The sequence below is a fragment of the Taudactylus pleione genome, unplaced genomic scaffold (genome assembly GCF_031769625.1).
Source record: "Taudactylus pleione unplaced genomic scaffold, aTauple2 ptg000225l, whole genome shotgun sequence".
NCBI classification, from domain to species: Eukaryota; Metazoa; Chordata; class Amphibia; order Anura; family Myobatrachidae; genus Taudactylus; species Taudactylus pleione.
The window spans coordinates 5,877,028-5,902,950 of NW_028284627.1; the positions used below are offsets into that span (position 1 = coordinate 5,877,028).

Sequence of the window (25,923 nt, forward strand, 5' to 3'; positions counted from 1 at the left end):
TGATATAGTTATCGTTCAAATCGTTGACAAAAGTAGTCCCGTGTGTACGCAGCTAGGGCAGGTGTTGGCACAGTGATGTATGTGCCAATCACCTTTAGCTCCAGGACGGCGGGACAACAGATAGGACTCTGCTATTCAGGACCCACAGCTAGCCAGGCCCACACTCTACAGTAAAGCCAAGTACACAGTATAAGATATATAGTACGATATATATTGTTCTGACTGGGATTGGAATACTATATAGTGCGTATTGTATAGTGTGTGTTATTCATCACGTCGTCCTTTCTGCTGTGCTGACCGGCAGATGTGACGATGCAATGAACGACGCAATGCTGCTAAATGCAGCATGTAATGATATATCGCGTAGTCGTGCACAGGATCGTGTAGTGTGTACAGTGCACTACATATTGATACATCACATTGCACAGTCGCTGGGTACACACATCGACTGCTTAAGAGAAAGACACTGTGATTTCACCTGACCTGTGCTGTGCTCCTCCTCCCCTCTGTGCTCAGTTTCTTACATGAGCACCTCTGCCCCTGCCTGGCTCCATTTTCTTCACATTGTACATCTGCCAGTTACCAGACTCCAAGTCCCCTTCGTATATGTCTCCATGTTTCCCCCCTATTCCCAGTGTGTATATTTCCATGTCTCCTTTCCCACCCATTCACCAATGTGTATATCTCCATGTCCCCCTCAGGCCCCAGTGTGTACGTCTCTATGTCCCCCTCCAACCACAGTCACCACCGTGTGTGTCTCTATGCCCCCACCAATCACCGGGGTGTATATCTCCATGCCCCTCCCCCTCAGTAGCCGCACACCGCCCCTGTCACAGTGATGCAGTGACACAGCAGGGCAGGTTGCGATGCTGAGGGCGCAGTGCTGAGGTGCAATGAAATTGAATCAATGTGTTTTATTATTATCTTTTCCGATCGGGGCCAAAGTGTTTTTTTTTTGTTTTTACTGTCAGAGGCCAATATGTTTAATTTTTTCCTGTGGGGGCCAATGTGTTTGATTTTTATTCCTATCAGGGCAAGTGTGCTTGTTTTTCAAAAATACAGTACTACTACTACTACTACTACTAGTATGAAATATCCAGTGAAATACGCAATGCTGATATTAACGCAGTTGAGCGATTATCGATAAACTGCGCATGCATCTAAGTAGCACTGCGCATGCGTCAAGGTACATTACCGCAGTTGCTCGTAGCGGAATTTTACTCGCATATGATTGTCAGTGAGTGATTGTGGTAGGTAACAGGGAGTGGCGGCTAAGAACGCAGGTGTGTCGCGACCATTTTCGGGGCGCATCAAAGTCTGAGTCTGTGATCCTGCATGCAATAGAAATTGGGGGATAAGCTGCGATGGCATTAGCGTACATCTCTGAATCAGGCCATATTTGGATGGAGGGGCTCTGAATTTTCGTGCACAGGGTTCTAGTAGACCTGGGGCAGGCCCTGATTGCAAGGTGTGCGCTGTGATTAGCCTAGGGCATTGGTTTCCAAACTGGATTCCACGGGGCACTTAAAAGAGGTGCCACAGGTTGGTGGACCAGGATCAAATCAAATTATTTATGGTCCATGTGACAGACAAAGCCAGTACTGGTGGCTGCAAATCAGGGCCAGTTCTAGAGTAGTCGGTGCCCCCCTGCAAATTATAAAATTATGCCCTCCAACAAATGGGAGAGGCAGTGGATGGCAGGCAGTGATTGACACTTGAAAAGGCAGTGGGTGACGCTGGGGAAAGGCTGTGGGTGACAGGCAGTTTGTGAACTGGAAAGAGTCAGTGGGTGACAGTCAATAGGTGGCAGGCAGTGGGTGATGCTGTAGAGAGGCAGTGGGTGACAGGCAGAGGGTAATGTTGAACACATTTTTAGGTAAAATGAAATTGCCTGAAGTAGCAATCATTTGCAAAAAGATTGGTTTTGAATATTATCTCGCTCAGAAAGTTTGGGATGTGGTTTGGATGTTCACAGGAATATGACAGCAGGCACCAAATATTTTTCAAATATTTTATTTAACGTCCTTGAACAGTGTAATACAAAACAAATCACTCTCTACTATAAAAAAAATAATAGACATTTTTTAGAGGACTTTAATCTTTAATGATGCTATTACATCCTGTTTATATTCAAATCCTAAATATACTTATCATCTTGTTCTAATCACAAACTCATTTATCCGATGTATTTATATTAGTTTACTCCCCAACCTCAACGGATGTCGTAACGCACTGTATTCCAAGAACTGGCACAAGCCTCTCGCACACACATTGCCGACATCGCTTCGTCTAAAAATTACCATCAGTCATTTGGAAAATTTACTCTCCTCTGCCGCAACAGCCAAATCTCTGTCAAATCCTGAAACTTCGCAGCCGCTGATAAATGACTAATAAACGTTCCACGGATCCCCCTATAACAAGCCTGCCTAAAGTTTTTCACACTATGTTTATTTAGCATTCTATAAAAAAAAAATTACATAATTAATGTATAAAGCCATTCCAATTTAAACACAAGGAAATATCTTTTTGGCGAAATAAGAAAGGACGTTTAAAATCAGTGGATGGTGGGGTGGGGGGGGGCATTTAGTTTTGTGGACATGCTGTAAAAACTGAAATAGACCAGAGATTCCTATGTAAATAGGATGGGTAGAAAAAGTGAAATATTTTTTGCCAAAATATTTTTAGAAGGATACTTTGTTGCCAGAATACACTGTTGCCTGCTGCCTTGTGCTGATGGTATAATTGTGGACTTTATGGAAAAGCTACGAACCAGTGCTTTGTTTATTTCCTGGCTGAGGGCTGGTTTTTTGATCCTAAAATGCTTTTAATCTTTGGGGAATGTGTGTGTTAGTGCTGCTGAGAGAGCGACTGCTGGCCTTGTCATTACAAGAAAGGGCTCCAATTGCAGCCAGGATAGGAGGGGTTGCTTGGGGAAGGCAGGGCTTGGGGTGCAGAGACATGGAGGAGGAAGGAGGCACCTAGGTGTACAGTCACAAGAAGAGGAGGGGCACTTACTTACTGATCCTGCTGCTGCTACACTGTAACTGAATCCCAATGTGGCTGCACTTTTTTTTTTCAGTGCCAAAGCTGCCTGTTGCTCCATCTATCCCCCCAACCATTTCCTCTCCTTAGCAAGCCTGTGACTCACTGCAACAAATGAGTGTTTCATTTAGGAGTCTGCTAACACAATTCATCTTATTTTCTTTTCACATATAAAAAGCAGCTTCTCTCTCTCTCCCCTCCTCTCTCTCCCTGCTAAAGTCACTGCATTTCCTCTCTGGGATCCTGTCCCCTCCCCAAGTCTGCGCCTTGGGATAAGCATTCTGCACTCTGGTGAGTACATGGTATTTTTTGTAAGTAAATTGTCTTTGTAGATCAGAGCTGAGCCAGGCTTGGCAACCAGCTTCTCAGCTATAATTAGAAGCTTTTTGTGTTTTGTGTGGACGGACCCTGCCTGGTTGCTGGTAAAAGACCATTCATGTCACAAAAAAAGTGACAAAGGTTTGTAACCCAGCTGAGACTTTGCAGGCTCAAGAATGTACAGTAGTTCCTTAGTGTTTCCTTGCAAAAGTTTCCCTGCCTGTGTTTTACTCCTTGTCATAATAGTGGTACATCATTCTAATCTTGTATTGCATTACAAATAGTTTGTACACTCTTTTGGGTCAAAGATTGCTTTCATTTATTATTAGCATGTAAAGCATCTATTATGCACGTACATTGATAAATACAATGTGCTCAGTAACCTACGTTCCTTGTTGCCGTCAATTTTTCTTATTTTGTCTACTTTATGGTTTAGATCCAATTTCCAAATGTAGATTAAAGGTATTTGCATAATAATTCCAAATGTGATGCCTGTCCTGCAATGTCAACTAAGGCTGAAAAATTGCTGTAGAATGACACTGCTGGGACTTGTAGTTCCATAACAGCCGGAGAACGACAGGTCGTTTACATTTGCTGTAGACTTTGTATTATATGTTTGTAGAGTTTGGGACATATATTATTTACAGTACTAATTGTATATCCCGTCTGTCATTTCATACAGGGTTGTTGTCAAAATAAACTATCTGCCATAAATATAAAGTATATCTACATATATTTTTTTTTAACATCAGAAGTTTTTTTATAAAAAATACAAGTGATTTCTGAGTTTAGATAAGAGGTAGACTGTAGCTTTCCTGAGCATGCTGGGAGATGTTGTTCAACAGCTGTAGAGCCAATGACCTGCATTATGCACATCTTATAATAGGAGACATTCTTCCTCCTCCGGACTGTTTCCTGTGTTTCATAGATTGACTGATAGCAGCATGTACATATTGTTGATGTGGGCAAATACAAATTTCTCCCTCAGTAGTTCTAATACTTCCTCCATGGTTTCATCTTTTCCAGGACTTAGAAAGGATGAAGCAATAAAGGCACCTTATAAACAATATGAGTATGAAGGGTGTCCATTGTTTAATATTGAGATGGCTGTTTTAATTAAGCTTACTGTCTGGACCACAACTGGTTCCTATGCAGTATTTCAATGGGTTTTTGGAAGTTACAAGCTATGCCAGTACAAGAGAAATGATGTAAGTTTAAACCATCTAATGAGTTATGGTAAAGCTGCCGTCCAGTGACGTCTGTAGTAAATACCCATACTGTGTGTGCACCTGACAGTACCTGACCATCCAGCGTACTTCATGTTGCGCTATCTAGGAGCCTCTGCAAGCTACAGTTGCACCAAGTTGCTCAGTGGGGTGGAAAAATTGGAAAAGGTGCTCTCTGCAAAAGCCTGTATAAGCCTCCCATTAAAGTCCAACCACGTAAAAACCATCTCTTTCATTTAATTAAAGCCTCACATTTTTTTCTTTACTGCTCATTTACCATCATATGTGGTTTCATTTAATAGTGACAGTGAGGAGATATCAGGGATGTCTGTTACATGTGGTGCTGTGTGTGTATGACGCCTTTATTTTTACATTGGGTAAAGTGTGCTTATTAAAGTGAGTATGTTCTAAAATGCAATAGGAAAGTGCAAAATGCGTCCCATCACACGTTTGGAACTTTTTGGAACTAAAATGTTTGCGTCGTTTCAATGATGCCGCAAACTGAAATTTCATTTTCACACTGCTCAGCAAAACGGTGTTTACCTGCACTGTACCTAGAAAGCAATGCTCTTGATTTGCCTAATTACTTTGTTTTGGTGGAAATTTAGGTGCATTTGTGCAAATCGGGGCGTTTTGTTGACCGAATCAATACACTAGTGAAGAGGTTCCCAAACTCTGCCATTACAGTCCAAGTTTTAAGGTTATCAAACTGACTGAGGTGCTAATTAAGTCACCTGTGCTTAAGCATGGATATCCTTCAAACCTGGACTGTAATGGCAGAGTTTGTGAACCTCTGGACTAGTGGCATCACTGAGGCATGAAGCACAACTAACATGCTAGGCCTCATCCACCAAAGAGGCTTTACCTCAAGTGTTGGACACGTTCATCTTAAATTGTACCTCCATTCTTCTTTTAACTATAGTGCCCAACTTGTGGACAAATGTTGGGTTTGCATCTGCTTTTTCAGTGGGGCAGGGGTCAGAGGTTCCGTTCAGACCTGTGCACAGCAATCTGCTTGAGCACACAGCTATTTTTGGCTATTGTATGCCATTATTATCTCACTTTACTGACCATCCCTGTCTGTGTGTTCCCGTGATCTTCCGCTCATTTCCTAAAGTTCAACGTATGTTGCCCACCATGACTTTTTGCCCATCTCCCAATTACATTTGTATCTCATTCGTATGTTGGCTGTTTACCAGCAGGGTGAACCTGATGGCAGTGACTGTGGGTTTTCCGCCACAGTGTGTTTGCTGAATGCCGTGATTTGTGGGGTATATATACGAAAGTGCTGGTTTGTAGAAGTGGAGATGTTGCCCATAGCAACCAATCAGATTCTAGCTATTATCTTCTACAAGGTGCTAGATAAATGAGAAGTAGAATATGATCGGTTGCTATGGGCAACATCTCCACTTCTAAAAACCCGCACTTTAGTAAATATACCCCTGTGCCTCAGGTGCATTGAGCCAATCATAGTTTTGTAGTCTCCAACAGTCACTGGAAAGTATCCTTTAAAAAAAAGTAGGGATTTTGTCCTTATTAAAGTGTGAAGCAGAACTTATAAAAATATTACCTTAAACAAATAAAAAATGGATGGCAGTAATAACAAAAACAAATAGCTTTTTTTTTTGGGAGACCGGTGGCGGTGTCAGTTCAATACTCATATTTATTAAAGATAGAAGGGATATGCACTAAGCCTTGGAGAGTGATAAAGTGGCGAGATTAAGTACCAACCAATCAGCCCCTGTCATTTTTCAAACAGCCTGTATGCTGACAGTTAGGAGCTGATTGGTTGATACTTTGTCACTCTCCACTTTATCACTCTCCAAGGCTTGGTACATCTCCCCCTGTGTGCTATTTTCATCTATCATATTTTAAACTGCTAACAGATGAAGTATGTTCAGGATGCCCAGTGAGTCACAGAGGCCTGATGCAGTGGTGCATACACACGGTCAGATTTTTCCTTCAGATATGAACGATAACGATTTAAAAATCGTTCAGTCGTTCATATCTGAAGGAAAATCGTTCATATCTGACATGCCTGAATGATGGACGATCAACGATGCGCGTTCCCGATGGTCAGATAACGATTTCTGACATCTGATGTGTTTGCAGTCAGACTTGGACGATTCCATTCACTTTAATGCAGTCAAAAATCGTTCAATCGTTCAAATCGTTCAAAACTTTGGTCAAATCGTTCAAATCGTTTAGTCGTTCAGTCGTTCATCTGACAAATCTGACAAGTCTGACAAATCTGACCGTGTGTACGCTCCATTAGGAGCAAATTTAAAAAAAAGTAGCAAATAGGAGGAATTTGCTCCTGGAACAAACCATTTGCAATGCAAGGGGTGCAAGTGAATTTGTTTCTTTCCTGCAAGTAAAGTACTGACTTCTTTTTGCATGTAGTGAACAAGTACTGGGCAGTTTTGTTATTGCACTAAAATTTAGCATTAATCTAGGACATGTTCTTCCCAACTATAAATCTCTCTGCACATGTTAAATCTTCCCCACCTGCAGTGTCACATGGTTTTGGAAAGGTGCAAATTGCCTTTTCTTTTTTTTTTGCTGGACTCCTACCTCTGAATCAGTTCCTGAGTGTCTGAACATGTTTGTTTGCCTTTATATATAAATAGTATGTTTTGGGGGTTTCCAATTTATAGTCAAGTTTAGTTTTTATTTTTAGTATCTGTTGGAGGAACTCAGCTTTTATAAATTAAGGATCCTGTAGCTATTATGCAAAATTCTGTTAACCTCCTCATAGCCAGAGGCTCATCCGTATTCGTTTGAAAGGTTAATTTATGCCAGGCTACGAGTGACTGGTTGTGTACTAAGCTCTAATAGGAAATAATTAGCTTACTGGGCTTATTTAATAACACAAATCAATCAGAGTCTACTTGTTTCTAGTACAGGTTAGAAAACAAAGGCAAATATCTGACTGTTTGGTCTGCAGTGCAGCACAATTGTATACGATGCTCTTTGCTATTAAATAACCCCCGAGTCTGTATTATTAATCATAAAATGAATGATATCAGAAATAATTCTTCATCGATACCGTTTGCTATCCTTTCTCAACCCCTGGATTCCAGTCCTCTTTTCACATACCGGGATAAATTCAATTCAGCGCGCTGACAGTCCGACTAATGATTTCTTCTCGCACTCTCCTGAGGGTTCGAGGAGAAATACGACTAAAGTACCGTCCGCAAGGCTGTTTTCTGGCTTAGCGCGCCCTTCACTATAGTAGGAAAATGCCGGTTCTCGCGACTAAACACGCAGGTTAAGTCGCGAGAAACGCCATTCTCCGACTTCTGTCGGACTAAATAGCGCACTGAATTGAATAGTTTTGGGAGCTCTCTCCCGGCGCTATCAACAGCGCACTGAATTGAATTCCCCCCATAGGTTTTATGAAGTTTGCAGCATAGCCGAATTTTTCTACAAAAAATTTATGGCAAATGCAATATTTATTTTGTAAGCTCTCTGTAAGAAATCTGATACAACAATAAGCAATTCACAGCAATAACAAATGTCCTTGTTAGATTTTAAACAATAGCTCAATTATTGTGTTTCATAGTGTAGATTGGGAAAATGTTCAATTGGTGCAAGAACTTTGTAAGAACACACAAATTATATCAATTAATTATTATTAGAGAATTGTTTGAATGTCTTTTTCAGACCCAGGATTTCCCTTGCGTACTTGTAATATTATATTTTAGGCAGATCGAGGCCTTAAATACCTTCTCACTTAATTAGGGCCTTGTATGTGCCTCACTGACAGCACACTCCTTTATTTTTGACTTCTTGAAAGACGTACTACCATGTATAGGCCTAATCCTTATGTTTATCGTTTACTTGGTACGATGACTGATTTAAAGCCATTTAGCTTATTGTACTATTATTATAGACTAGATCCGACTGCAGAGTTGAGAGGTCAGTAGTTCTGAAACCTAAGTATCATTAGACCGCCCTGGATTTACTAACCTTCCTCCCAGCTTCTGAGACCGTGCGCTGGCCCAAACGTCACTGTAACACTACACGTCCTAGACCCACTCGTTTGCCAAATGTTTTATTGTAATCAAGGAAGGTTTATAGTTATTTAAACTTCTCTTTCTAAACTGGCTATTTATTTCCTCAATATTCAGGCTAGAGGAAAGATATGCTAAAATGTCTAAAAAAAAAAGAGAGAAAGTTGAGGTGTCCCCACTCCCTTCGCAGCCTAACCCTAATCCCTAACCCTCCCCCTAACCCTAATACTTAAGGTGCATACACATGTAACGATTTGTTAGTGAACAATTTTCGTTCAGTTTTTCCTTTGAAAAAGTGAACAATTTTTGAAGTGTAATGAACGATTTTTTTAACGATTTTTTTAACGATGAACGAAATATGTCCCTTCCCTTAATGAAAATCGTTCAGTTGGTCAGTCAGAAATGAACTACAAACGGGAATGTGCATGAACGATAATCGTTCATCGTTATAACTCAGAAACTGAACGATTTTTTCAACGATTGAACGATAACGACGTCGTTATAGTTAAATCGTTCAAAAAAAACATTACGTGTGTATGCACCTTTACTGTCGGGATGTCAGCAGTCTGACCGCCGGTATCCCGACCACTGGGATGCAGACTACATCCCCCCTCAGCAACCAATCAGATTCTAACTATCATTGATCTAGTGCTTGTAATAATCGTTTTAAGTGACTTCAGATAGGTGTCTCTTCCATTGATAAAATTCATTTAACTTGTTTCTGAGATTACGTGTAATGTAATTACTTTTGAAGCCTAGAGGGCCACCCAACTCGGCCCCCAAATTGTATTGGGTTGCCTATCAGTGCCCTAGGTGTTATTATTTCACTAGCTTTTGCTATATTTTTGCCTACTTTTCCAATAGATAAATCAGATTTTTAATGTAGCTTATAAAACTATAATTTCACTGAATTGGCTATTGTCGCATGCGCAGTTTAGTTTAGGAAAAGTGACATCTGGTGGACGAGAAGAAGTATTACACTCTCCCTCGTCTCAGTACGTTATGATGCGACTGAATACACCATGATGCATCCAGGCATGGTGTAATTAGACGTGGCAAGCCTGCCATGCTACATGGCATACAGGACGATAGACATATGAGGGCACATTTGTATTAAATCTATCTTGAAATCGCAAGGACATTGTCTTGGGATATAAATAGTTCAGGAAAATTCCAGCAGGTTAATCAAGATGTTAATACTCCATATACATATTAACATTTCCAAGTGAAACATTTACCAATGACCTAATAGTGACTACAGAGTTGCTTACTGTGCCTGAGTAACAGGGGCACGCATCAGTTTAACATTTATGACACCTGCCAGGCTCCAGTTCTTTAAATACTGTACGAAGACCAATACTGTACTCTATATACTAGATGCAATACTTTGTAGCTGGCCTTATTCTTTATATTGTACGTTAGGGTTGGGCAAATTACAGGAGCCAGGTACAGGGACGGAGTGGGATGTAGTCAGGAAGCCAGCGGTCTAAATGCCGACCGCCGACTTCCTGACAGTGAAATCCCGGCATGGGACTAATGATAGCCATCTAAATACCGACATCTATCATAAGCCCCACGCCGAAATCTCGACGCCCGGCATACCGAACGTAGGTAAGCCGGGCATCAGGAGCTGATAGCCGTGGGGGGGGCGGGTTAGGTTTAGGGACTCCCAGGGGACTTAGGGTTAGGTACCCCCCGGGAGGGTTAGGGTTAAGCTAGGGAAAGGGGGGTTAGCGTCAGGCACCACCGGGGGGGAGGTTAGGGTTAGGCAAATCCCGGGGGGGTTAGGTTTAGGGTGCGGGGATGGGGTTTCGGTTTAGGCACCCCTGGGGGGAGGTTAGGGTTAGGCACCCCTAAGGGAGGATTAGGGGGGTGGAGAGGGGAGGGTTATGGGTCTTACTTACCTCAGTCGGGATATGCATGTGCTGACCTTCCAGCGTCGGTATTTCATCCGCCGGGCTTAGGTCAGGCGGTCATTCATACCGATTCCCGGCGGAGTAAGCAGTGCGAGTGCTAGAGGGGGAGAGGCCCACCGTCTGGGACACCAGCGGGTGTGAAGGGGGCACTTAGGGTGAATGGCAGCTGTTTCAGGAACTGCGGGTAATTAGTAACAAAAGAATTTCATTGGCCATCAGTCACGCTGTGAGGGAGTCGTATCAAACGTTTGAGAGATAAAATGGAGAAGTTGCTTATTGCAAACAATCAGCTGCTTAAAGTGGATACATACTAGACGATATGTCGTCCAATCCTGCAGATTGGAGCAACATATCGGGTACATTGTCTTGTGTGCACCCATGATATGCACGCTCCCGCGGGTTGCTAGCGACATCGCCTGTCGGCCCAACTGCAGGGGAATGTCGCTAACGATGCCATGCTACTGTATGCAGTATGACATGTACCTCAGGAATCTGCGCAGGCGCTAGACCCATTCTGCGCATGTGCAGAATGGGTTTGCGAGTCCGCACGTAAACTGGCAATCACTGACAGTCTGCTGCCATTTGTGGGCAGGAAGGGGACGGCAATGCCCTCCGTTCTTCAAAACGGAGGCGTGTCGCCTTCGTTGGGGGAGAGGAGAAGCCAGGATCTTCGTCGGCTGATGGAGATTTCCTGGCTTCTTCACCTCAACTGCCGCCGCCGGCTGCGTGACCCCATGGGTCACCTTAGCCGGCCGATCTTCCGCAGAGTATCCGATGCTGTGTTGGACAATGCAGCTCGGATACGTAATGCAGCAGGAGGCGTGATGCATTACCATATCTGCACAGACAGAAATGCAAAGCTGCTTCGCAATTCCGTCTGAAGCTGAATCAGGCCCACAGACCTTAAGGAAAACTGGTACAGTTGCAGATTTTCAAAGGCAAAATGGGTCTGTAATGGGAAAATGGGGAAGCATGAGAATTGGGCAAGTATAGATTCATCCAGCCAGCAGTAGGATTTGCAGCAGTACCGATTTCACCTCTCAATAGATGTGGGAATCTGTGTTTTTTTAACCAAGGTTTTATTATTAGTAGCAAAAAATACCCTCTGAAACATTAATAATGATGGACCTGTTTCCTGTTTTTACAACTAATTAAGACCCTTAAGAGTCAATGAACCTACAGTTATGAGTACAGATTGTTAACCTTCCAACTCCCCCTTCCCAGGGCAAATCTTGACATATACACATAGTTTATTAAAACTTTTTAGAAGTTGTTGAAATTCCAGCCAAGGAAATGAACAGATTGCAGCTGGCTCCAGTAGTTTACAGGTCATGTCAACAACATTTTTCATATATTTGTTATTTTTTTTTTATTAACTCTCCAGGCTGTACAGATTGTAGTTGCTTGCTTTCACAGACCGTATTTTCTAGAGGTGTAACAAACGCGCTTGTTTTATGCTTTCTTATTAATTGGAATACAATACGTGAGATTATAAAATGTCACTAGTTTGCAAAATAATGCGCAATCACAGCCGCATCCTACTCTCCCGATTCGGTTGGGAGCCTCCCGAAAATTGTGCGGCGCTCCCGCCCCCCAGAAAAGCAGGAAGTTCGATCCTGCCCCCTGGTTCATAACGCTGTAATCCTGCTATTGTGTAATCTTGCCAAAATTATGCGATCGCGTGTCCACGCCCCCTGCTCCGCCCCAATGACGGGTAATCTCCCTGACCACGCCCATATGCAGACCACGCCCCCTTCCCTCTCCGCAGTGCCGACCTGACTGCTCCCTCCCTGACCCTCTCTCGTTCATTAGATGTCAGTGTTCATCATTATCTTCAGCTGTTAATGATACAAATGTAGCAGGCTTTATTAATCAGCAGGCATTAATTTACACAACCATTAAAGCTTTAAGTCCCACATCTGTCAGAACCCACACCTCTTTTCAAGGCCAGATTAACTTTTATGGGGGTCCCCAACAATACAATTGTGAATATGATTTGCTGTAAAGTATAATGTGTAAATATTCCCAGCACCACAAATCTAATAAACACACTGTAGTGCCCCCAGCTCACATAAGCCACAAGTGTGCCCCATGCTAGTGATGTAGCTGTGTGTGTGGGGACCCCATGTGTGGAGGACACAGGTTGTTAATCCAACGCTGCCTCTTTTACACAGAACAATCCCTAACCTTGCTAGTTGTCACAAAACCAGAGCCCCATTAAGTCATCATGGGACCCTAGTCAACATACTTATTTGGTCCCCTTTCCCACTCTGTCAAATAAAGGACAACATAATAACGGATTGCTCTAACCCTGGCCATTCTGCTGGAATCTATGTAGATGACTGGATGAACCAGCTCTGCAAATCTCATTATACAGTGACTCCATCCAAAAATTTCAATGTAAACTCACATCAGCTGACTTTTCTTATTCCATGAGTTTATATTTCTTTTATGATAGAAAAGGTTGGACATACATGCTGTGGAGGAAACTAGCTGCCCTTTAGAGCCCCTGCTGTCCCTATGCATAACTCTTTGGAGACTGTTGCTGGGTGACAAGTATGCCAGGTTGCATACAGTGGGCCTGATTCAGACCCGCTCGCAAGCGCTATGCGCTCGCCAGCGGGTCGATGGCCGTGCAGTGTGCATGCGCGAGCCCTGGAGTGAGCAAGAAATCTCTTGATCCGGCGCTCGCATCCAAAAGGGGCGGCTGTCGATGTTGATCGACAGCTCGCCCCGTTTGGTAGGCGGGTCGGGGGGGTGGCTTGCCAAACGGAGGCGTTCCTGAAAGAACGCCTGCCGTTTGGGGGCGGCCCCACTGACATCACGAGTGATGTCAGTGGTGAGTTTCCGACTCTATTAGAGCCAGAAGCTCACTGGGGCTTGCGGGAACGAGACCCTACCACAAGGGTCTCGTCGCAAGCCCGATGGTCGCGATCACCTGGCCGCTCGCAAAAGCTGTGGGTGGTCACCCACAGTTATGCGAGCGGCCAGGAGGCTGGTTTTAAAAAAACATGCGTCCGTCCTGATTCAGAGTGAGCGCTCGCTTTTTGCGAGCGGCTCTGAATCAGGCCCAGTATCCTGAGTGATTTAGTACAGCTCATGGTCAGTAATAGAGCATGCATTTTGCATGTATCAGACCTTATGAATGGAGAGGCAGCAAGGGGTATTATCATAAAGTACAGAGCAGCAGCTATGCACATATGTGCCTGTTAGGGATTTTTTTGTGTTAATTCTAGGGCGCCGGACCGTAAAAAGGGCACTGTTGCAAAGGGGTCGTGGCCATGAGAAAATGGGCACATCCTTAAGACATACCCCCATTTCATAATTCTTGGGACACGCCCACCACTTACAGACATGTTTGGGTCTCCCCTCACTGAATAGACACACGGCATCTATTCACCGAAGGTGAGCGCTGCACTACAATTCCCCCCAAATGCGGGACACAGCAGCCCACGGGTGGGGTCAGCACACAGCAGGCTGTTTCAGCAGGGCGCCGGCAGGTTGGGCAGGGCTAAAACAGCCTAGCGGGAAGACTTTTTTGTATTTGTGCTTGGTATAGGGCAAGTGCAAGCACTCACTAATGATAATGACTTGAAGCAAACCAGGCACATGTGCTAGCAATACAGACATGTGCAGGTCTGCATAGATGCAGAAATACACTCTTTTTCCATGTTCATTTCTTTTAAATGATTTGCTCTCTACTGTATATATACAAATGAGATATGAGGCTGCTTTATTTAAAAACATAGATTTACAAATCATTTCTCCACTTGTATCTCTAGGTTAGAGCAAATTACAGTCTTTTATTCCCTCAATATAGAGTTTTCACCCAGTGTCCTGATTTTGTGTACATAAGTATCTGTAAAGTATTTCACCCATGGACCCCACAAGTAGATCTCCCAACATTTGCTTATGTTCCGGTGTGGGTAATTTGTTTTTCTAGAACCTAAGTACACAACAGCTGTCCATAAAACAGCCAGAAACTCCCTAAATATCCATTAGGTAGCTTTAAATAAAATGGTGGAGAACTCTCTCTGTAGGCGGCATGTAGTTAAAAACTGTAATAACTATTCTCTCCACTTAAACCTATCATTGACACAATTAATCTATTACTTTTTTTATGTTTTTTGCATTTTTTACATTTTTGAAGGGACAGTAAAAGAGAGGTGGAACTAAACATACTAGGCATTAAACATACTGTACTGTAAGAAACCTCTGTTCTTGTCTCTGAGAGAGATAAATAGGCAGTCACAGCCTGCTGGCGGAGCCCTGCCATGATGATCCTGCAGGTGGTTGGAGTTTTGTCTGATGTATGCAGACATCACAGAATATACTATTATAATAAGATTTAAGATGGGTATACATTGGGGCGACGGATCGGCCGTCCTATCTGACGATTGGATAGTGCATACCCACTTACCAATTGTTGGCCAGATGTGTCGTGATTGACGTCACAAATGGGCGGGCATTTATATGTGCCTGTCCAGTTGAGCTGTCAGTCACCGGTGGCCTCTGCAACAAGCGTACGGGCGGTCACTGCACGATGTGCAGGTATATCTGCAGATGTATCGTCCATCGGCTGTGCTGCACAGCCGGCGCAATATATCGTTTGTACACACTGGCCGATGCACACACGATATATTAGCCGATGTTAGCCATTGTGTACCCAGCATTAGTTTTCATTTGTTTGTGTATGATTAGGTAAAGAAAGTTACAATTAATCATACATTGTTACTAATATCTAGTTTATTTATTGTTACAAACCAGTGACTACAGATGTGAAACAAACTTAGGACCCCATTTAACAACGAGAGATAACCCCTTTAGCACTTGCTAAAGGGGTTATGTCATCCTTTCAATATTTAACAAACAAAGGTAATCTAAGATTCTGCGTGTCACTATATTACTCTCGCCATCTTTCGATGGTGAGGGCGATGCTGTTCCATTGCCGGCAATGGGGACCCGACCGCATCCGAGTGGAGAATGCTACCGATGAGGGGACATCACTGGACCTCTCTGGTGAGGTAAGTAATGATGAATACCAGTTGGATATTTATTTTTATCACTGCGATACTAATTATTTAGGTTTGTTGATAAATGCGGCCCTTAATTTCTTATATTCAGTGGCTAAAGCTGAAGGTAAATCTTGTCTGGTTCTTTGAGGTGTTTGACAATATGGGCCGGGTGCAGAGGTGTGTATAATGCTGATGTCAGACGTAACGGAGCGATTTTGTTGTGTCTAAGTCACGCATGCTTCCCGATTGTGTCCTGCAGAGTCGCAGTTGCAATTTCAGACGCACGCATCAAGAAGTGGATTGAAAATGTAGTAGGCGTTCTCAGGCAGTAACAGGGCGGTGTCTTAGCGCACACACAGGGTTGGTCCGTCCTATGGGCGTGTTATGGGAGAAACTGCATCTGCCATAGGGCAGGGGCACGTTTCGACGGTGCGAATGATGATGGCATCTATAGACGCACCAACCGGTATTACTGCGCATACGGACGCTGAAAGTGGGCATCTCAGTCCTTGCAGATTCGGACACACACATCTACACAAGCGAGAGGCTTTGTAGCCAAATTTGCATAAAGTCGCAGACGGGCAACTACCAATAAACGCAGCTGCGTTCGCTTTTGCATCCACCTCTGTAACAGGCCCTGTATGTGGCTATTTTATGTGTCTTTGTTATGCTGACAAGCTCCTCCTATCCTTTTCTGCTTTCCACTGTCTTTGCTGTGTTGTTGGAATGGTAAAGTGATTAATGAAATAACTTTATATAAAAAAGGTGGAGAAATATTGGTGCACAGAGTTGGAGCAGCATGAGGACAGTTTAAACAGAAAGTATGAAAATAACATGTCCTACAGCAAAATGGAATGTGAGCAGGCACAGCCTGTAACTCATGACTTGCCCAGTGGATGAGAGGACAGACAGACATTTTCTCATCCGAATGATGCGTAAGCTTCTAGGGTTGAATAGTTCTAATAGTTCGAATCCCAATCGCCTCACTAATGCTGCTAAGAAAATGTGACTTAGGATAACCCTGCTGTATTTCTGTATTTAGATTCAGATCTAAATATATCATAAGCATACATGCGTGGGTGTGTGTGTGTATATATATATATATATATATATATATATATAATATATACAGTCAGGTGCATAAATATTGGGACATTGACAGAATTTTCATATTTTGTCCTCTATTCACCACCACAATGGGTTTGAAATGAAACAAACAAGATGTGCTTTAACTGCAGACTTTCAGATTTAATTTGAGGGTAATTACATCCAAATCAGGTGAACGGTGTAGGAATTACAACGGTTTCTATATGTGCCTCCCACTTTTTAAGGGGTCAAAAGTAATGGGACTATCAACTCAAAAGCTATTTCATGGACAGGTGTGGGCTATTCTCTCGTTATTTCATTAAGAATTAAGCAGGTAAAAGGTCTGGAGTTGATTCTAGGTGTGACATTTGCATTTGGAATCAGTTGCTGTCGACTCTCAATATGAGATCCAAAGAGCTGTCACTATCAGTGAAGCAAGCCATCATTAGGCTTAAAAATCAAAACAAACCCATCAGAGAGAGAGCAAAAACATTAGGTATGGCCAAATCAACTGTTTGGAACATTCTTAAAAAGAAAGAACGCATCGGAGAGCTCAGCAACACCAAAAGACCCGGAAGACCACGGAAAACAATTGTGGTGGATGACAGAAGAATTATTTCCCTGGTGCAGAAAAACCCCTTCACAACAGTTGGCCAAATCAAGAACACTCTCCAGGAGGTAGGTGTATATGTGTCAAAGTCAACAATCAAGAGAAGACTTCACAAGAGTGAATATAGAGGGCTCACCACAAGATGTAAACCATTAGTGAGCCTCAAAAATAGGAAGACCAGATTAGAGTTTGCCAAACAACATCTAAAAAAGCCATTACAGTTCTGGAACAACATCCTATGGACAGATGAGACAAAGATCAACTTGTACCAGAGTGATGAGAAGAGAAGAGTATGGAGAAGGAAAGGAACTGCTCATGATCCAAAACATACCACCTCATCAGTGAAGCATGGTGGTGGTAGTGTCATGGCGTGGGCATGTATGGCTGCCAATGGAACTGGTTCCCTTGTATTTATTGATGATGTGACTGCTGACAAAAGCAGCAGAATGAATTCTGAAGTGTTTCGGGCAATATTATATGCTCATATTCAGTCAAATGCTTCAGAACTCATTGGACGGCGCTTCACAGTGCAGATGGACAATGACCCGAAGCATACTGCAAAAGCAACCAAAGAGTTTTTTAAGGCTAAAAAGTGGAATATTATGCAATGGCCAAGTCAATGCCCTGACCTGAATCCGATTGAGCATGTATTTCACTTGATGAAGACAAAACTGAAGGGAAAATGCCCCAAGAACAAGCTGGAACTGAAGACATTTGCAGTAGAGGCCTGGCAGAGCATCACCAGGGATGAAACCCAGCATCTGGTGATGTCTATGCGTTCCAGACTTCAGGCTGTAATTTCCTGCAAAGGATTTGCAACAAAGTATTAAAAAGTGAAAGTTAGATTTAGGATTGTTTAGTTTGTCCCATTACTTTTGGCCCCTTAAAAAGTGGGAGGCACATATAGAAACCGTTGTAATTCCTACACCGTTCACCTGATTTGGATGTAATTACCCTCAAATTAAATCTGAAAGTCTGCAGTTAAAGCACATCTTGTTTGTTTCATTTCAAAACCATTGTGGTGGTGAATAGAGGCCAAAATATGAAAATTCTGTCAATGTCCCAATATTTATGCACCTGAATGTATATAGTGAAAATAAAGAAATGCCTCTGGACGCAAGCCCATACCTCCTGAATTGTCCCTCCTGGCAGTGTAGCAGATTTTGCATGCCGACAGATAACCAATATGATCCTGAGCCGACAAGACGCCAACTGATAGAGGGGTGAGAGAAGTTGTGTGCTGATAGGGTGTTGGTAGTGAATCGGGGGGGCTGCCTCCAGGCACCTGGTATGAACTTACGCCCCTGATAAACAACTTATATTGAGATTTGATCTTTACATTCCCGCTATCCATACTTGCCAACTCTACCTCATTGTCAGGGAGACTCCCTGAAATAGCAGCAATCTCCCTGTCTCCCTGAAGAGTCTAGCAATCTCCCTGATTGCACCTTACCCCCTATGGCTACATGCATTTTCTGAAAAGTGTTAGTGTGATTCCATCAACAAGTAGATCTTACTGACGGCTTTGGGGCTCATTTAAATTTGGATGTAAGTCAGTATTATGACACGCCTCTCAGATCTAGCAGTACACGCCCACTTTACCGCCGCGCTCATAGATGCTGCTTTCACATCTCCCTGAAATGCTTTTGGGTATGGGTCCGATGTTACCGATTGCTTTGCTATGTTGGACAAGTATACGGATGTGACTAAGGGGAACTGGGCGTCCTTATGTTAGGCTGTGATCGCAATGCGAATGCAAACATTTACATATCACTGCTGATATTAGCAACTGCGTTGCATGCGTATAAGCAGAAAAGCTATCCATGCTGAATCAGGCCCTAAATAACTATGAAGTCGCATGGTACATGTTCCCATACTGTCTGCGCAGAGTTGCAGGGCTGTCTGAGCCGCACTGTAATGTATTAGGCATCTCTGGGTGGTGACTGGGAGATGGCTAAACAGAAGGCATAAAGATATTCCGTCTGATGGGCGTGTTATGTGAGTGTCACATGAGTGGTTGTTTGCGGAGTCAGATGCTTAATTGCATACATTGGAGGCCATACTCTGACATAGAACCTGCACCTAGCCGGGGGCTGGTGCAAGTCCCGGTGGTGCTTCTGATGGCTGCGTCTACAGATGCTCAAAGTGGGTGTCACAGTCCTTACACATTTGCGTCTACAGATGCTCAAAGTGGGGGTCCCAGTCCTTACACATTCATATGTACGGGTGTGCACCATGGGTAGGGCTCATACTACTACTACTGGCATTAGCATAAAGTTGCAAATACAACTACAACAAAAGACGCTAACACAGTAGCAGCAGCAAGTGACTCAGAATCAGCCCCAAAATGCTATATTGAGATATTGCAGTCTGTGTGACCTCCATTACAAGCACAATGCCCAATAATAACTACTTAGGGCTGCTGCAATTTTCAATGGTGCGCCGATCATTGCATATAAGGACGCACCAATCAGTATTACAGCCTGCACGGGCGCTATACATGGGCATCTTAGTCCTTGCACAATCGGCTGCACGGATGTACACAAAAGGGAAGGAGGGCCTGATTTAGACCCGCTCGCGAGTGCTCGCAAGCGTGTCGCTGTTAGCCCAGTGTGCATGCGCACGAGGAAGCCGGCTCCGTCTTGCGCATGCACGAGAGCCGGATAGCGACGGACAAGCCGTTGCTCCGGGTCTCGCTACAAAGGGCGTGCTGTCGATGGTGAGTGACAGCACGCCCCCTTTGGTGGGCGTGCCGGGGGCGTGGCTGCCCAGATGGAGGCGTTCCCATGGGAACGCCTACCATCTGGAGCCGGCCCCACTGACATCACAAGTGATGTCAGTGGGAGTGCTCTCAGCTCTGATAGAGCCGAAAGCACTCCAGGACTTGCGACAACGAGACCCTACCACAAGGGTCTCATCGCAAGCCCGATGGTCTTGACCATCGCGACCATCTTTTTGGCCGCTCGCTATAGCTGTGGGTGGTCACCCGCAGGTATGTGAGCGGCCTGGAGGCCGCTCTTAAAAAAGATAAGGACGGCCCTGATTCAGAGCGAGCGCTCTGTCAGAGCATCCGGCTCTGAATCAGGGCCGGAGTTTGTAGCATCATTTGCATAAAGTCACAGACAGGCGACCGCCAATACGCTGCTGCTGTGTTCATTTTTGTGTGCGACTCAGAATCTGGGCCATAATGTTGTTTCTGTCCGGAAGGGATTGATATCTATTTATATCATGTTTGTTTCCTGATGGACAATGAAAATGGAAACTCATGAATGTCTGAAGTGAACTTTATTTACATTTGTCCAAAAACAGTGTTGTGCAGTGGTCAGTAATGCTGCTGTTGCCTGTAAGCAAGGGCTGGATGTGTGTCATATAGTACAGTATGTCATCAATGCTAAGGGTGCAGTGGTCAGTAATGCTGCTGTTTCCTGTAAGCAGAGGCTGGATGTGTGTCATATAGTACAGTATGTCATCAATGCATAGGGTGCAGTGGTCAGTAATGCTGCTGTTTCCTGTAAGCAGAGGCTGGATGTGTGTCATATAGTACAGTATGTCATCAATGCATAGGGTGCAGTGGTCAGTAATGCTGCTGTTTCCTGTAAGCAGAGGCTGGATGTGTGTCATATAGTACAGTATGTCATCAATGCTAAGGGTGCAGTGGTCAGTATTGCTGCTGTTTCCTGTAAGCAGAGGCTGGATGTGTGTCATATAGTATGTAATCAATGCATAGGGTGCAGTGGTCAGTATTGCTGCTGTTTCCTGTAAGCAGAGGCTGGATGTGTGTCATATAGTACAGTATGTCATCAATGCATAGGGTGCAGTGGTCAGTATTGCTGCTGTTTCCTGTAAGCAGAGGCTGGATATGTGTCATATAGTACAGTATGTCATCAATGCATAGGGTGCAGTGGTCAGTATTGCTGCTGTTTCCTGTAAGCAGAGGCTGGATGTGTGTCATATAGTACAGTATGTCATCAATGCATGGGGTGCAGTGGTCAGTAATGCTGCTGTTTCCTGTAAGCAGAGGCTGGATGTGTGTCATATAGTACAGTATGTCATCAATGCATGGGGTGCAGTGGTCAGTATTGCTGCTGTTTCCTGTAAGCAGAGGCTGGATGTGTGTCATATAGTATGTAATCAATACATAGGGTGCAGTGGTCAGTATTGCTGCTGTTTCCTGTAAGCAGAGGCTGGATGTGTGTCATATAGTACAGTATGTCATCAATGCATAGGGTGCAGTGGTCAGTATTGCTGCTGTTTCCTGTAAGCAGAGGCTGGATGTGTGTCATATAGTACAGTATGTCATGAATGCATGGGGTGCAGTGGTCAGTAATGCTGCTGTTTCCTGTAAGCAGAGGCTGGATGTGTGTCATATAGTACAGTATGTAATCAATGCATAGGGTGCAGTGGTCAGTATTGCTGCTGTTTCCTGTAAGCAGGGGCTGGATGTGTGTCATATAGTACAGTATGTCATCAATGCATAGGGTGCAGTGGTCAGTATTGCTGCTGTTTCCTGTAAGCAGGGGCTGGATGTGTGTCATATAGTACAGTATGTCATCAATGCATGGGGTGCAGTGGTCAGTAATGCTGCTGTTTCCTGTAAGCAGAGGCTGGATGTGTGTCATATAGTACAGTATGTAATCAATGCATGGGGTGCAGTGGTCAGCAATGCTGCTGTTTCCTGTAAGCAGAGGCTGGATGTGTGTCATATAGTACAGTATGTCATCAATGCATAGGGTGCAGTGGTCAGTAATGCTGCTGTTTCCTGTAAGCAGGGGCTGGATGTGTGTCATATAGTATGTAATCAATGCATAGGGTGCAGTGGTCAGTATTGCTGCTGTTTCCTGTAAGCAGAGGCTGGATGTGTGTCATATAGTATGTAATCAATGCATAGGGTGCAGTGGTCAGTATTGCTGCTGTTTCCTGTAAGCAGAGGCTGGATGTGTGTCATATAGTACAGTATGTCATCAATGCATAGGGTGCAGTGGTCAGTATTGCTGCTGTTTCCTGTAAGCAGAGGCTGGATGTGTGTCATATAGTACAGTATGTCATGAATGCATGGGGTGCAGTGGTCAGTAATGCTGCTGTTTCCTGTAAGCAGAGGCTGGATGTGTGTCATAATGTACAGTATGTAATCAATGCATAGGGTGCAGTGGTCAGTATTGCTGCTGTTTCCTGTAAGCAGGGGCTGGATGTGTGTCATATAGTACAGTATGTCATCAATGCATAGGGTGCAGTGGTCAGTATTGCTGCTGTTTCCTGTAAGCAGGGGCTGGATGTGTGTCATATAGTACAGTATGTCATCAATGCATAGGGTGCAGTGGTCAGTATTGCTGCTGTTTCCTGTAAGCAGGGGCTGGATGTGTGTCATATAGTACAGTATGTCATCAATGCATAGGGTGCAGTGGTCAGTATTGCTGCTGTTTCCTGTAAGCAGAGGCTGGATGTGTGTCATATAGTATGTAATCAATGCATAGGGTGCAGTGGTCAGTATTGCTGCTGTTTCCTGTAAGCAGAGGCTGGATGTGTGTCATATAGTATGTAATCAATGCATAGGGTGCAGTGGTCAGTATTGCTGCTGTTTCCTGTAAGCAGGGGCTGGATGTGTGTCATATAGTACAGTATGTCATCAATGCATAGGGTGCAGTGGTCAGTAATGCTGCTGTTTCCTGTAAGCAGAGGCTGGATGTGTGTCATATAGTATGTAATCAATGCATAGGGTGCAGTGGTCAGTAATGCTGCTGTTTCCTGTAAGCAAAGGCTGGATGTGTGTCATATAGTACAGTATGTCATCAATGCATAGGGTGCAGTGGTCAGTAATGCTGCTGTTTCCTGTAAGCAGAGGCTGGATGTGTGTCATATATTACAGTATGTCATCAATGCATAGGGTGCAGTGGTCATTATTGCTGCTGTTTCCTGTAAGCAGGGGCTGGATGTGTGTCATATAGTACAGTATGTCATCAATGCATTGGGTGCAGTGGTCAGTATTGCTGCTGTTTCCTGTAAGCAGAGGCTGGATGTGTGTCATATAGTATGTAATCAATGCATAGGGTGCAGTGGTCAGTAATGCTGCTGTTTCCTGTAAGCAGAGGCTGGATGTGTGTCATATAGTACAGTATGTCATCAATGCATAGGGTGCAGTGGTCAGAAATGCTGCTGTTTCCTGTAAGCAGAGGCTGGATGTGTGTCATATAGTACAGTATGTCATCAATGCATAGGGTGCAGTGGTCAGTAATGCTGCTGTTTCCTGTAAGCAGAGGCTGGATGTGTGTCATATAGTACAGTATGTCATCAATGCATAGGGTGCAGTGGTCAGTAATGCTGCTGTTTCCTGTAAGCAGAGGCTGGATGTGTGTCATATAGTACAGTATGTCATCAATGCTAAGGGTGCAGTGGTCAGTATTGCTGCTGTTTCCTGTAAGCAGAGGCTGGATGTGTGTCATATAGTATGTAATCAATGCATAGGGTGCAGTGGTCAGTATTGCTGCTGTTTCCTGTAAGCAGAGGCTGGATGTGTGTCATATAGTACAGTATGTCATCAATGCATAGGGTGCAGTGGTCAGTATTGCTGCTGTTTCCTGTAAGCAGAGGCTGGATGTGTGTCATATAGTACAGTATGTCATCAATGCATAGGGTGCAGTGGTCAGTATTGCTTCTGTTTCCTGTAAGCAGAGGCTGGATGTGTGTCATATAGTACAGTATGTCATCAATGCATGGGGTGCAGTGGTCAGTAATGCTGCTGTTTCCTGTAAGCAGAGGCTGGATGTGTGTCATATAGTACAGTATGTCATCAATGCATGGGGTGCAGTGGTCAGTAATGCTGCTGTTTCCTGTAAGCAGAGGCTGGATGTGTGTCATATAGTACAGTATGTAATCAATGCATGGGGTGCAGTGGTCAGTAATGCTGCTGTTTCCTGTAAGCAGAGGCTGGATGTGTGTCATATAGTACAGTATGTAATCAATGCAAAGGGTGCAGTGGTCAGTAATGCTGCTGTTTCCTGTAAGCAGGGGCTGGATGTGTGTCATATAGTATGTAATCAATGCATAGGGTGCAGTGGTCAGTAATGCTGCTGTTTCCTGTAAGCAGAGGCTGGATGTGTGTCATATAGTACAGTATGTCATCAATGCATAGGGTGCAGTGGTCAGTATTGCTGCTGTTTCCTGTAAGCAGAGGCTGGATGTGTGTCATATAGTACAGTATGTAATCAATGCATAGGGTGCAGTGGTCAGTAATGCTGCTGTTTCCTGTAAGCAGAGGCTGGATGTGTGTCATATAGTACAGTATGTCATCAATGCATAGGGTGCAGTGGTCAGTATTGCTGCTGTTTCCTGTAAGCAGGGGCTGGATGTGTGTCATATAGTATGTAATCAATGCATAGGGTGCAGTGGTCAGTATTGCTGCTGTTTCCTGTAAGCAGAGGCTGGATGTGTGTCATATAGTATGTAATCAATGCATAGGGTGCAGTGGTCAGTATTGCTGCTGTTTCCTGTAAGCAGAGGCTGGATGTGTGTCATATAGTACAGTATGTCATCAATGCATAGGGTGCAGTGGTCAGTATTGCTGCTGTTTCCTGTAAGCAGAGGCTGGATGTGTGTCATATAGTACAGTATGTCATGAATGCATGGGGTGCAGTGGTCAGTAATGCTGCTGTTTCCTGTAAGCAGAGGCTGGATGTGTGTCATATAGTACAGTATGTAATCAATGCATAGGGTGCAGTGGTCAGTATTGCTGCTGTTTCCTGTAAGCAGGGGCTGGATGTGTGTCATATAGTACAGTATGTCATCAATGCATAGGGTGCAGTGGTCAGTATTGCTGCTGTTTCCTGTAAGCAGGGGCTGGATGTGTGTCATATAGTACAGTATGTCATCAATGCATAGGGTGCAGTGGTCAGTATTGCTGCTGTTTCCTGTAAGCAGGGGCTGGATGTGTGTCATATAGTACAGTATGTCATCAATGCATAGGGTGCAGTGGTCAGTATTGCTGCTGTTTCCTGTAAGCAGAGGCTGGATGTGTGTCATATAGTATGTAATCAATGCATAGGGTGCAGTGGTCAGTATTGCTGCTGTTTCCTGTAAGCAGAGGCTGGATGTGTGTCATATAGTATGTAATCAATGCATAGGGTGCAGTGGTCAGTATTGCTGCTGTTTCCTGTAAGCAGGGGCTGGATGTGTGTCATATAATACAGTATGTCATCAATGCATAGGGTGCAGTGGTCAGTAATGCTGCTGTTTCCTGTAAGCAGAGGCTGGATGTGTGTCATATAGTATGTAATCAATGCATAGGGTGCAGTGGTCAGTAATGCTGCTGTTTCCTGTAAGCAGAGGCTGGATGTGTGTCATATAGTACAGTATGTCATCAATGCATAGGGTGCAGTTGATTTTTTGGCACAGTATTCGGCAGCCAGTGGCTCTACAGCTGGTTGTGTGTATGCTAAGAACACACTATTTGCTTTGTTAAGAAATGGCTGTTGAAATACAAGTTCATTATATTAGGGAGATTAGCAAACCTTCTAAAGAAGACAAGAGAAGATGTTTCCATAGTAACTTATAGAATATACTAGATAAATTATAGAATCTGATTGGTTGCTATCAGCAAAACCTCCTCTTTTCCTATATACATTGTTTGATAAATCTTCCCCTAAAACTAAAATTTTTGCTCAAATTCTTGCCCTAGGTGTGCTACATATATCAGGCCATTGC

The 25,923-nt window shown here is 43.9% G+C and overlaps 1 long non-coding RNA gene across 2 annotated transcripts in view; it reads left to right on the plus strand.

Moving 5' to 3' along the window:
- Nucleotides 1–3,123: 3,123 nt before the first annotated feature.
- Nucleotides 3,124–25,923, plus strand: part of LOC148517227 (uncharacterized) — a 190,971-nt gene continuing 168,171 nt past the window's right edge. For both annotated transcript variants that reach the window (XR_015879311.1, XR_015879312.1), the window contains exon 1: nt 3,124–3,333. This is a non-coding gene — a long non-coding RNA (uncharacterized LOC148517227). The remainder of the gene's footprint in view (nt 3,334–25,923) is intronic.